This window comes from Opisthocomus hoazin, chromosome 1 (assembly GCF_030867145.1).
Source record: "Opisthocomus hoazin isolate bOpiHoa1 chromosome 1, bOpiHoa1.hap1, whole genome shotgun sequence".
Classification (NCBI taxonomy): Eukaryota; Metazoa; Chordata; class Aves; order Opisthocomiformes; family Opisthocomidae; genus Opisthocomus; species Opisthocomus hoazin.
Window position 1 is genome coordinate 108,299,453 of NC_134414.1, and position 11,647 is coordinate 108,311,099.

Below are 11,647 nucleotides of genomic sequence, written 5' to 3' on the forward strand. Positions count from 1 at the left end.
CCAAAGTTTGTGAAGAAGGAGGGGGAGGAGGTACTCGAGACGCCAGAGCAGAGAGTTCTTCCCTGCAGCCCATGATGAAGACCATGGTGAGGCAGGCTGTCCCCCTGCAGCCCATGGAGGTCCATGGTGGAGCAGATATCCACCTGTAGCCCATGGAAGGGACCTCACGCTGGAGCAGGTGGATGCCTGAAGGAGCTGTGACCCCGTGGGGAGCCCATGCTGGAGCAGGCTCCTGCCAGGACTTGCGGACCCGTTGAGAGAGGAGCCCACGCCGGAGCAGGTTTGCTGGCAGGGCTTGTGACCCCGTGAGGGACCCATGCTGGAGCAGCCTGTTCCTGAAGGACTGCACCCTGTGGAAGGGACCCATGCTGGGGCATGTCGTGAAGAGCTGCAGCCCGTGGGAAGGACACACACTGGGGCAGTTCATGGAGAACTGTCTCCCATGAGAGTTACCTGACGCTGGAGCAGAGGCAGAGTGTCAGGAGCCCTCCCCTTGAGGAGGAAGGAGTGGCAGAGACAGCGTGTGATGAACTGACTGTAACCCCCATTCCTGGTCCCCCTGCGCCGCTTGGGGGGAGGAGGGAGAGAAAGGGGAGTGAAGCTGAGCCTGGGAAGAAGGGAAGGGTGGGGGGAAGGTGTTGTAAGATCTGGATTTATTTCTCACTATCCTCTTCTGATTTGATTGGTGATGAATTAAACTCCCTTTTCTCCCCAAGTTCAGTCTGTCTTGTCTGTGACAGTAATTGGTGAGTGGTCTCTCCCTGTCCTTGTCTCGACCCTCGAGCCTTTCATCACATTTCCTCTCCCCTGTCCAGCTGAGGAGGGGAGAGATAGAGCGGTTTTGGTGGGCACTTGGCATTTATCCAGGCCAAACCAAAACAACGAGAGAGCGAACAAGTATTTTGTCTACTCACAAATGCATGGAAAGAGGTGATTTGGGGTGGTGCTACAGAGCTAAGCATCTGTTTACTCTCTGCCTATGGTCCCTTGACACAAGCACCCAAGTCTCGGTCCCCCGTGCGACAGACCTCGTCCCTGTCAGACATTCTTTAGCACCCGTATCTGCTCTGCTCTCCCAGCTGTGATTATGCTCCTCCGGCTGCTGCAGGATCCATTTCTGATGCTTCCTGTTGAAAAAGCTGAGGGAAAGCAAAGGAGAAAAGAGTCCAAAACTGGGAAAGAGGAGCCAGGAAAGCAACGGGGAGGAAAAGCGTGGGCGAACAGCTGCACAGCCAGCTGGCATCATGGCAGTTGGGCTGCAGTGGTGCCTGCGCTCAGACGGAGATGCTGGGTAGAAGGGGCTTCACTCCGCCAGGAGACATGAGCACCCGTGGCTGCCGGCAGAGCCTGACCCTGCGACGGCCTCGGGGGTGTCAGAAATGCTGGAGTTTGCTCGTCACCCTGCAGACTTGGTATTCTGTCGACGCTGGCAGCTGGAGCCTGATGAGGCCCCTGGTCAGGCTGGCACACGGGCATGGGTTTTCCAGGCCAGCACCTTGAGCAGCCTGACTTCTCGCCAGCTCTTCGCTGAGCCCGATGTTCAGGCTAGCCTGGGAATCCAGTAGCTCTGTGCCAGCAGGGCGAAAGGCTCTGCTGCTGACTCCAGGGGATCCCCAGGCCGTTGCACAACCAGCAAACGCCTGAGTCATGTGAAGCGAGGGCTTAACGATCAGCCCTCTCCTCGGGGAAAAACGTTCTCTGAGCTGCGCTGAGGTCCATTTGTGAAGTGAAAAGGGAGTTAAGGAAGTTATGTCGCACCAGTGAGGAGATTTGCTTTGTGCTTTAGCTAGTTTTTGCATTCTAATTGGAAAGTCGGTTCTGTTATGCTTTGCATTTTGATCTTATAGCACAGGGAAGTGTTGGTTTTAATCGCAGGACATATCAGTTAGCAGTTAATATCAAGGCCAAAGGAAATATTTGTATTTGTTTAGTATTTAATACAAATGTATTACAGCAGGGGTTTGCCCCCACTAAACTCTGCAGGTTGTCTTTTCCCACTCATGGGCATAGCAGCAACCTGTACTCGTATGAGGCTCAGGTGAGACTGTTCGCGCCTGTCGAAAGGAGAAAAGACAACGAGATAAGGAAGAAAAAAGAAACGCCTCCTTCCCTTGTTTTTGTTTGCATATTCTGAATTAGAGCATTATTTAGGACGTTTACTGGTGAATTGAGCAACTAGAAGAGGCTTTCCTGGAGGCCAATGGATTTGAGCCCATTGTGGTGTGTGCACTTCAGCATGCCATGGTGCTTAAATTAAAAAAAAAAAAAAATTTTTAGCACTTGGTTTACAGTAACTGTCTGATGAAATAGTCTCCTAGAAACAGAGAGGAAGTATAATCAGTCACAGCATGCCTACTTACAGCAGTTTACACAAGCAGCAGAACCAGAGATGTGCTTGGGTGGATAGATAAACACCTCATATCTGATGTAGATTAACTTGTTTTCCAGGTCATTACTTCTAAGACAAGGCATATCTTGATATCTGAAACTGATCATTAATATAAGATGCCTGGGTATGTTGTTGACAGTTGTAAATATTTGTATTAGCAAAAAGATCACAGTGGCAGAAAAAAGCAAGTTCCTCAAATATTGACATTTAGATGCAGAACTGCTTAGAAGAGACAATTTTTGTTGTGGGCATTTTCAAGGGGATGGGGTAGGAGGTTAAAACCCATCAATTCCGTGGGTCATTCTGTTTTGAAGAGCGCACCCTAAGGCACATTACCTGATCAAGTATTATTTCTGATAGTGGAGGGCTTGCAGCACTGGGAGATGACTTACAAAAGCACCTCAAGAAAACATGAGCGTCCCAAAACAGTTGCATGTAACTCGTCTTTCTCCTTGCATAAGAACAGGTTGGGCAGAGAGTGGCTCGAGAGCAGCCCTGAGGAGAAGGACTTGGGGGTACTGGTGGATGAGAAGCTCAACATGAGCCGGCAATGTGCGCTTGCAGCCCAGAAAGCCAGCTGTATCCTGGGCTGCATCAAGAGCAGCGTGGCCAGCAGGGCGAGGGAGGTGATTCTGCCCCTTTACTCTGCTCTCATGAGACCCTACCTGGAGTACCGCGTCCAGCTCTGGAGCCCCCAACATAAGAAGGACATGGATGTGTTGGAGCGGGTCCAGAGGAGGGCCACGAAGATGATCAGAGAGCTGGAGCACCTCTCCTACGAGGACAGGCTAAGAGAGTTGGGGCTGTTCAGCCTGGAGAAGAGAAGGCTCCAGGGAGACCTCACAGCAGCCTTCCAGTACCTGAAGGGGGCCTACAGGGAGGATGGAGAGGGACTTTTGACAAGGGTATGTAGTGATAGGACAAGGGGGAACGGCTTGAAACTAAAAGAGGGCAGATTTAGATTAGATATTAGGAAGAAATTCTTCACCATGAGGGTCGTGAAACACTGGAACAGGTTGCCCAGAGAAGGTGTGGATGCCCCCTCCCTGGCAGTGTTCAAGGCCAGGTTGGATGGAGCTCTGAGCAACCTGGTCCGGTGGAAGGTGTCCCTGCTCATGGCAGGGGGTTGGAACTAGATTATCTTTAAGGTCCTTTCCAACCCTTACCATTCTATGATTCTATGATATACATTTATATTGTGTGCAAATACAGTCAGTGACCACATTAAAATGCCTGGGAAAGAATCTCCTGCTTCCTACCTGAACAAAAGCCAGGCCGACCATGCATTCAGTTGCATTGTGAAGAGGAGATGCGTCCCCTCTCTGGCTCGTGGCACCTGCCTAGCCTGCTGGCCTCACTCATTTGACAGAACTCTTCACGGGGTTAGTTGAACCAATGCAGCCCAGCACCATGTAGTCACTAGATCCAACACAAGGGAGTGAGGAAGGAGTTTGGAGATAAAGGATTGGGGCTGGGGTAGAAGAGAAGCAACACTCGTCCGGTCCGACAGCTGCAAAATCAGCTTCTGTAACATCAGATCTCAACCTGCAGGACTGCCTTACCCTTAGCAACATCCCTCTGATGCCTGAACTAGACCGCAGTGCTTACTGGAAAGCACAAGCGGAGATCTATGATACGACCTTCTGAATCTCACCTCTTACTGGAATTTCAAATGGGTGTTGCAAACACCACTCATGCCCTCAATGAACAGAATCCTAATCAGACTTTGAGGCTCTGTCCGGGCTCGCTCAAAAGTCTTCATTTCTGCAGCTTTCCACTGGGACATCCTCCTCTGGGCGCAGACTAGGATGGTTAAATCACCTTGTCGTCAGACTATGACAAAGCATGGCTGAAGTGAGAGGAGGCTCAGCAGCAGAGCTTTGAATTTTGTAAGACTTCAGAAGAAAACATATGGATTCATTCACACTGATGATTAACTTCTGATCAATGAAAATGATCAAACCTTAGGTTCCTTTTGAAATTTGATGTCAGATAATTAGCTCTAAAAAAAAAAAAAAAAAAAGAAGGGGGAAAAAAAAAGCTAACAGGGCCTTAGGGCGTGAATCTCTCTCCCACCCATCTGATGTAAATAACTGCTACCAGAAAGGCAGACATCATAAATAAACAAAGGTGAGAACAAGCTGCTCAGAGTGTTTTCTCATGCAGGCTGACGAAGGCCATGCAGCTGCTGCCTGCCAGTGCACTGCTGCTCTTTCCTTGTATATTTTGATCATTTTTGGCCTTGCATTAAGTAACAGGAAACGATTTGCTTTTGTCAGGTTTGGTTGGTTGTTTTTTCCCCCTGCTGGTTTACTGAGCTGTGAAGGCTCTGTTGAAAGTAGCTCTGGCATGAGACACCAGGTGAAACCACGGCCCAGGGAACTGTGAAGGCAGCAGGTAGGTTGGCTTAGGGTGCCATGAAACGCCAGCACATGTTTAAATTGTGTTAAGAAACGGGGTCCTTCAGAGGAAGAGTCTAGACAGGCTGCACAAAAACCAGCTCATAGTTGAACAGAGCTAAACAGAACGGGGAGGGAAAAGTCAGCGAAGCTGTCAGAGGCCTTCTGTTTACTTCATACAGAAAAAAATGAGTTTTTCCAGATTCCAAAATGCAACTCGAAGTTAAGGGAAGAGAAACAAGCATTGCAAATAGGGATATAATTGAACCTCAGCCTGTGAATGTCAGCTGTTTTGCTTTATAGGCCTTTTTGGGGACAGTTTGTTACTCTTAAGTGGTTTTTTTTTTGGAGGAATAGGAGAATTACGTGACTGTATTTGTCTAAACCTTCCAGCATCCAAGTGATGAGGTACAAGCTAAGATTCAGGTGAAGAATCTGGCCTGGCAAATTGACAGAAGATCTGGAAGCAAAGACAGGGACCCGGTTTTTCACACGGGGATCCTTATGAGATCCCGATACCAAAACTGTCTGGGCCCTACGGGCGCCTTCAGAGCCCACTCCTGTCCTGACTTCACCTCGTTTGGTGACAAAAGGCCTGGGGAGAATTCACATCTTGGCTTTTCCAAAGCAGAATTGCTGAAGGCAGACAGAGACAAGTTTGCAATTTTTATTGACCTCTGAGGCAAAGATCTTGGTCTTTACTTGTCCGTATCTGTGAAATGTGCTTTAGGCTAAACAAAACATTTCTGAATTCCCAGTTTGACAGGGAAAAACTCAGTCTCTGGGTGCTAAAGAGATCTGAAAGTTGACTACTGTTATAGTACTTCGCATGGTTAAGGGGCTCATGCTCCACTTTGCTGTCTGTGTAATACGGTGATACTATGTGCCATTTCCAGAATACGATGTCCTGTGATATGGGGACGAAATACTTGGCAGGCTTTAACTGCAGGCACGCTGGCTGCAGTCTCAGTGCCTTCTAAAGCACGGAGGCCTCAAGCGCTCAGGCTCACAAGGCGTATTCCCGAGGAAACAAGGCCGCCATGCAACTGGCAAACCGAGGAGCAGGAGGACAGTGAAACAGAGACAGGACTTTAAAGATAACATTGAGTTAATAATTTTCTGAGGTGAGGAATCTTTGTGAGAGAGTCATCCCATTCAGCTGTTCCCCTTTTGCCTGAACTGAGCACTTTGTGTTCAGTTCTCCCAAAGACTCTGTGCATTCATGGAAAGACAAAGAGAGGGATGTGACACTAAATTAGACAATGTTTGGGACCACTGTGAAGCAAAGATACTTCTGATACAAGCCTTAGATGTGATGTCAAAATACGCAGCTTGCAAACTGAGAGATGTGAATTAATCTCTTTAGAAAGGGATTACAGATGCTAGAATAACTGTACCAAATTTAAAAATATGTAGATAAAAGCACTTAGGTTCCTGAGATCTAAGACAAGCCTCAAACCCACACTCTTTCAGGAAGTAACCAGGAAATAGTAACTGTTACACCTCTTTCTCAGAAGGTGAATAGGAACTGAATCCGTCACTCTCAGACTGAGCACCATTACTTATGAGAATCTTCTCCAACCAGAGATTGAGTAAGGTCCCTAAAAAAGAATTAGGCAAGGTAGGTTTGGAAATGGTAATGCTTTAAGTCAATTACAGACATCATAACCAAATGCCATCTATTTGTCCAATGTTCTAGTCTGCCAGGTGTGATAGGACATTTACTGCAAATCCTTTGGGGGTGGTAACTTTGGGAGCTCTGAAGGGGAACTGGTGACTAAAGCTGGGAAAACTGTATCAAATTGTGTTCTTTAGGTTACTCTCAAAAGTTCTGCAGAGTCAAGGGCAGCAATGCAAATATGGCTGAACTAATTTGATGCATTAACAAAAACTCTGCTAACATCTCAGAGGCTTCTGTGTGAGAAAGTTTTTGCAAAAGAGCAGATACACGCTATGGGCAGAAAGTGGTTTTCCTTCTAGAGGCAGGATTCAAGTTCTTAAAAGTTTTCTGGAAAAGCCTTGGTTGAACAAAGCACTTAATTCTAGTTGCTAGATATTTTTTCTACAAATGGTGTGTCCTCAGCACTTAAAACCAAAAATTTGTAGCCGAGAGTGTTTCTGAAGGACAGCTAATATGGCAGTTGATCTAGCAGGGAAGCTGAAGGGACTGGGAGAACCCAACTTTCTGCCAAAGATGCATCCAGACCTCTAATACCCGATTTAGACTTTGCAGAGTTCCTCTGCAACGTAAAGAGATTGATCCTGTGGCTAGAGAAAGGACACTGCTGTATGTATAGGCAATGGCATTCCTTTACGGGCTCTGACACAGGGACAAGGAGCACTACCTGAGCCATTTGCCTTTGCGTTTGACAATGCATGAGCAGACAGGAAATCACAGCTGTAGGTGTAAAACAAAAGGACCCGGAGCTCTGGTGACCCTCTCCTGTAGTCACTGTAAGCAGAGAGATGATGGAGCAAAGGTGAGGGAACTATCAGAGGACTCATGCTGCTTCTGAGGTAGGTGAGATCTGGTTCTCTGATGAAGAATACTCTGAGGCAGCCCTGGAGAATGAAGACATTCTCCTTGCTCTTTGCTGGAGAAAGCACCACAGAAATCATAGTCTAGACTGTGAGTTGCTACCATCATCACTTGCACACCCAGCCAGGTTGGAAATACCAACACACGCTCTATGTACTTTGTCAAAGTGGTAAAGGTAATGGCAGTGGCTCTGCAGGAGAGGAGACCCTTCCACTTCAAGAAACTTGTCTACAGGCAGCCAGACTTTCAGAGCAGTATACAGAACCCGTACAGAAGAATCAGCATGAAGAAAAAGTGGGGGATGAGGGAAAACTGAGCATACCAGAGAAGTGAATAAGCTTTTAGGAGGTCATCAAGGGCCTTACAAAAAAAAAAAGGCGGTTTGCTAGGAAGGTGTGAAAGGAAATTTGCTATGACTCAGTCAAGAAATTCAGAAGAACTGAGAGGAGGTGCACGCTGCTCCTTTTATAAACATCTAGGGCATGTATGGACAGGAATGACTGACGCAGCCAGGGTAAACAACAGTTTAGCCAGCAGAGCATGTACCTGTAGGCAGCTTAGTGTGGCTGCAAATCGAGGTTTGTATTTGCAGGAGAATTTGGATTGTATCCCATTTATACATTTACAACCTTAATGCCAGCACAAGTTCAAGAAGAAGAAAAGAGCAGGGCCCCAGTCCTACAGACCTAGCTACAGTGAAAAACATAGGTGTTTTCTGGGGCTTCATTTGCAGGAACTGGTCCTATAAACTCAAAGGAGGAAATTAACTCCTAAAAACTTTCAGTGTAAAACATGCTCAAGAGGAAGGCAGATGCACCAGTGTTCGTATGCAGGTATGTGTGCCACACACATTCATTGAGAAGCAATGATTTAAGAAAAATCTTTCTGAGCCTCTCATGGGAAGACACCAAATTTTTGAAGTATCATTGTTCCCATAGGGGAAAAAAGGCACAAAACTGCTAACATGTTTTAAGATTTTTCAGCTTTCCAACTATGAGCTTTCTGGTGTGTGTTTTATTTCAGCACGAAAAGGTAAGAAACTGGGTGCTCACTATGATCTTTATCATGTGCAGGAAGGAAGAGACATGCTATCACACAGAGCTACAAAATCCCCCCCCTTTTTTTTTTTCGCTTCTGGTCTTTCAAAAAAACTCTCAAGTTGCGTAAGAACACAGGGCTGGGGACACACAGGTGTGACAGTGGGGATGGCTGGCGGGTAGCACCTTAGATCCTACCAGGGCACAAACAGAAGTAGTTCACCTAGCAGGACTTTTCCTGGCAAGTTTAAGCACGTATTTTACGTGCACTGTAAAAGGCCTTTTGGCTCAAAATGCCAACAGGCACCTTTCCTGGGATATCAGGCTAGACTTCTTCCAGGAGTGTTTATAGGACGACCTCCCACAAATGTCTAGATGTGCTGTATATTATGAAATGAGTCACCTTCTCAGTTTAAGGTGATGTGAAGGAGAGACCTCGTCAATTAGGAAACTAAGGGAAAAAGAGGGAAACCAGAAACAAAGTATACGGAGACACACAGACATGACCAAGCAAACTCCCCCCTCACACTAAAAGATAGGCTCTCTCCAGAAACTACAGGCATCCCTCCAAGGACTGGGAAGTCCCAACCTGGAATTTGCAACTGGTTAAGATTTCGAACGAGGGAGATCCCAGACAGCCTTCTGGGAGGTGCTCAGGAATCAACAGAGCTGTGCAAGCCGTGAGAGGACATGCAGAGGGGAGCAGAAGCAGGAACGAACAGAGCAGGCGTGGGCTGGTTGCACGTAAACCAGGGCCAGTCTGTACGCTTGTCTGGCCGAGCCCCTGCCTAATCACTGCAGTCTGTCCTATCGTCTTATATCTTACCATTAAACCTTTTCTTAACTATTTATTTCTCTGTGTAATCTCATTCTCTATTCCCCGTACATGTGTACAGCAAGGACAAAGTGCCAGCTACCGGTGAGAGCTGTGTGCGTGACAGTGGATTTGATGCCAGCTCCTGGAGCCAGACTGGGGGTGTGGTGTCAGCAACTGGAGTAGGGGGTCTTTGACCTCCAGCCACTGGGGCGGGAATGGTGCGTGTCCCGAAAACCAGCTCCCTGGGGGGGACTAGCGAGGGGCGCAGCACCCACAGCTGGAGTAGGACTGATGGGTCACAGCCCGTGTGCCTGGTGCTGGCAGAAGCGTCACGTGTCCCTGTCCCCCCTAATTCTGGTGCGTATGGGGTGTACACGTGTATTCACTAGAAAATTCCAAGCTGGACTAGCCAGCAAGCAGGCGGGCAAGGGTTGGCGCCAGCATCCAGGGGAACTTGTGAAGGTGTAGTGCCAGTGGGACAAGTGTGTGAGTGCGTGTGCTTGCTAGTGAACATCGAGCTGGACCAGCCAGCGAGCAGGTAAGAAGGCCTGGGAGCAGGACAGGGGTGTACCAAGAAGGCAGAGGGGCGGTGCTGCTTCTTGGAGGATCAATGGATGTGCGTGTGCTTTCGACAGTGAGCTTCTGTCTCCGCCAGCTGAGGGGGAGGGAGAGGGCTTGGCTGGCTGTGCTTTGGGGGAGTCCTATATGTAGGTGTGCCTCGTTCACGGCAGTGTGCGTAACCAGCCACGTCAGTGTCTGGGTGTTCCCTTGGGACGCGTGTTCAGCTTCGCTGCTGGCTGAACCTGCAAACAGGTGAGTAGTAGCCATGTCCCTCAGCCCGGGCAGAGACCCCAGGTCCCTGGGCTGGGCTCCAGTGGCTGGGCAGGAGGGTGCCCTCAGACAGAGCAGCTGGAGAATAGTAAAAAAAAAAAAAAAAAAAAGACAGAAATTGGCAAAGCTAACAGTGAACTACAACCACAAAAACTATTACAGTATTAACAAACACAGAAATTGTGTTTGCTTTGTCATACACCTTGTGTCACACTGCAAGTAATTTCATGCAGAATACCTGAACGCTTTTTTGGAAAGGGACCTCTTTCTGAAGTTTTACTGTGTTACTAGAACACACTACCATGGTTTTTCTGTGGAAATGCTAATCCACCCACCCTCCCCCCAAACCCCAAGGAAATTACAATATTGAAACAGAAGGCCTGAGAAGTTTTATTATCAGCTAATATGGTTATACATATATATATCGGTCTAACCTAGTTTAAATGTGCAAGACTCAGAGGTTCTGTGCTAGAGGGAACAGATTTTGGACATTTCTTTCAAGAAGAGTTAACTATCAGAGTCCTCAGTGGATATCCTCAAAGAAACAATGCTGGAGGATCCATCAATGAGTCAAAAGTCTTATGAGTCAGTATACAAACTGGCAACACTTGCCTCAGCAGCCACATGATGTTCAAGTAATTGCCAAAGAGCTGTGGCCTTCTCTCCATTTGGTATTATAGAATAGCAACAACCACCTTTGTGTTGTTGATGCTTACGATACTTTCCTGCAGGGCACAGACAACTGCCATACATAAAGTACAGGTTTCTTTCAGAAGTCATTAGCTAAAAAGAAGTGGTTTTTTTTTAAAAAAAGTATACATTTATAAACTGACCTTGAATCTCACTTGAAAATAGAGGAGAGACAAAACCTTTTTTTTTTTTTAAATCAGTATTCTGATATACTTTAAATCAATGGCTTTGCATTACTACACAGTCAGTCAGTTACAAAATATGTATCTAGATTATGGGCAAGGATCTAAAGATAAGGTCACTGGGGCAGAAAAATTACTGGCTAAATAGTTTGGATATTTAAATCTGAAATCAGTCTCCTTTCAAGAGACTGTTTAATGAATCTGTGAAAAAAAAAAAAAAAGCAAGGTATTTTTACAAGGTTGTTTGAATACTGTCCCTGTCCTTGTCCCATGTTAACTCTTGGGTGAGGATTTTTAATTTGCTGTTACAAGACAGTAGAGGGAGCTCCAAACATTGGCTACCAACACTGGTTCTAGCAAGGTATGCCCGGAAAAACCCCTCACTTTTCATGTGACTGGATAAAAATACCTGGCAGGTTTAGTAAATAAATGACACTCAGTGAAGGAGAGGGAATACAGTTACTGGAAACTCAGCAAAGCTGTCACTGACAGCATTTTCTTTTTGAATAGGCTTTGCCTTTGTTATCTCAGGAAAAAGGCATCACCAAGGCAACAGAACTTGGTACTAATTACGAGATTATTTCCAGGATGCCACAAACTGCACCAAAAACCCCCAAACTAGTTAAAAGTGTAGGATTTTTCAAGTTTGTTGTCTCCATGACGAAACGCTGGTACATGGTCAAGCAGAAGTTTGATTCTGTGCCATTCCCTGGCAGAATAACTAGAACATGAGTTGCTTATATGGTGTTAAGCTTCCACCAGT